Source organism: Psammomys obesus, unplaced genomic scaffold (assembly GCF_907164565.1).
Source record: "Psammomys obesus unplaced genomic scaffold, mPsaObe1.curated_primary_1811, whole genome shotgun sequence".
NCBI lineage: Eukaryota > Metazoa > Chordata > Mammalia > Rodentia > Muridae > Psammomys > Psammomys obesus.
In genome coordinates, this window is record NW_026596120.1 from 2,982,929 (window position 1) to 2,985,579 (window position 2,651).

Genomic DNA, 2,651 nt, shown 5'->3' on the forward strand with positions numbered 1-2,651 from the left:
TAATTGTATTCTCTGACACCAGCTGCTCTTTAAAATATTTATAAATTAGTTTATTTTCAAAGTTGTGGCTTTTCATATTGGGAGATTTGAATAGGATTTTAATTGTGGTTTCTGATACAACTGAGAACTGTGAGCTAATGAGAGCTGTATATATATGTATATATATATATATTATATATATATTATATATAATACTTTTCTAGAACATTCTTATCATAAGGATTATCTGAGTCCTTTGTCAAAATTAAAATTTCCACCACTTGTCTCTGAAAAGGCTACTGAGATGCTTGTATATTTTACAGAAATTTGTCCTTTTAGCATAAACTTATTGAAAATTATCTCAACTTTTCAAAATTTCACATATGTGTTTTTATCTAAATTTCTCAGTGGTATAAAAGAATGCTAAATATACCCTCAGATTATCAGAAAATTGATAGACAGATATATAGATAGGGATTAAATAATAATTCATTCCAATGATCTTGCTGTGGGTGGGTCCCTAGTGGCATGGAATTACCAGTTTTGCTCTAAACACTAACAAAACTTTTGTCAGAAAAAAAAATGATTTTTTTTCAAAAAATTCCTTGGACAGTTATAGTTTGAATATGACCTATAAAAATGGACAATTCAGAAACCCAGTCCAAGTGCTTAGTCTGTGTAGCCTTATGTGCCAGGTAAATAATAGAAGGTTTTTGTTTTTATTTTTATTTATTTATTTATTTTTAAGGCTTGCCTATACTGCTCAGTGAATCTACTCCAGGCATCAGATGAAAGTCCTGGCTTTCTTAGCTTAGATCCATCTTCCTCATTCCCACCTTCTTAGAACTTATCTCAAATTGCCTAGGCACACTCTTTACCTTGGGTCCCTCTAGCTACTCAAAAGACCCTAGTAAGAGATCACTCCTTTTTTGGCTCTATTACGTCTGCATTCCTCCAGGCACAAAGCCTTCCACTCTGTCTTATGTTCAGGGGTATAAAAGCTGACATCAAAAGTATTCAGTTTGTGAAGTCATGAACTGTAGAAGATAATATAATACCCAAGGAATTAAAACACCAGTACCTTATACCAGATACACAGTACTTCTGAGGTCATTAACATTTCTTATTTGTAGATCATAAGACTTTGTTCATGTCCACAAGGAAGAAACATACACAAACACACACACGCACACACAACAACAGCAACAACAGCAGCAGCAGCAGCAGCAAAGCTTACAATGATCACATTACAGGTTTTTTTCCCCAGGGGGGAAAGTCATTTACTTCAGATAATTATTTCTTTGTGAATAAAATAAAATAAATTCTCACAAATATTTCTTACATTTCTTAAATTTTCTGTTGGAAGGGCTTGCGTGCAGTTCAGTGTCTACATCCTACAGAGCCATTCTGCTTATTTCTCATCTTACTACACAAGTGCACAAATGTTGATGATCAATGAAGTGTCCACTGTTGGTAGGACGTTTGGGAATGTAGGTGGGGTAGCTCATGACGGGGATAAATTACTCCCATGACCAAGAACCTCCATAACCAGGTAACTATTTTAGAAACAGAAGCCCTCTGGTGTCCCTGAGAGAACTGGATCCATTCAGTTCTCACCAACCCAAGTGCTGATGCTCTGTAAAGTTCCTTCCCGCTCTGCTTTCCCGTGAGACTCTCAAACCACACACAAAAAAAAAAATAAATTAGGAATTGACTTTTGCAACAAGCTCCTTGGAATGCCTGACTTAAAATTTAGAAAAGTACTACTTTGAGAATCATGCATCCAAGCTTAGAGATACATGAATTCCAAGACACTTAGCTCTTCTTGGCAGAGATTTCCTCACTTATGTAATTATTCTCTTCCTGAAACATATTTATGCTATCTCGATATGAGGGGCTTGGGATTAGAAAAACAAAACATGTATCTTAACACTTTTTGGACCATTACAAAATCACATTCTTGCCTTTCTAGGTCAGATTCTATAGTGTGCTCTAGACTGTCAGAGTCACAAGAAGGGAGGGGGTCTGTTATCAGCAGTGGCAGGTACTGACCACCTTGACATTTGACATTCACTTCCCGCTAGAACTGAAGGGAAGGTGAAAGCCATGACCTTTGGAGTTCGCATCTTCATTTTGAGCCTGTTACTTTCGAGTTTCACTGAGAATGCAATTTTCTTCCTAAGAACCATATAGTATACTAGAGAAGGAATAAACTATCTGGAGCTCTACCTGGCTCTTACATGCCAGTGACAGGGTTCAACTGAAAAGGTCAAGTAAAAATTTTTGATCACTTATTAATATATACCTAAGCCAAGAAGAGTAGGTATACATCCAGGTTCCTCAACAAATGTTTGCTGAATGACTGAATACTTGAATGAGCTATATTCCCAATATTTGCAAGACACTGTGCTCGGGTAGCACTCTGCTCTTAAAGAACTGTAAAGCAAATAAATACAGTTAAGGAAGAAAGCAAGAATTACTGCTACAATACAAATACCAGCTAATAGCTGTGCCAATGTGTGTCACATGGTTGTCACAAATACATCAGAGGATTGGTACCAACTTCATTGTTCAACGACAAAGATGCAATTCATTTGGAGTTTATCAGAGATGAAGCAAGTCCCACCTTCCTTCCTTCCTTCCTTCCTTCCTTCCTTCCTTCCTTCCTTCCT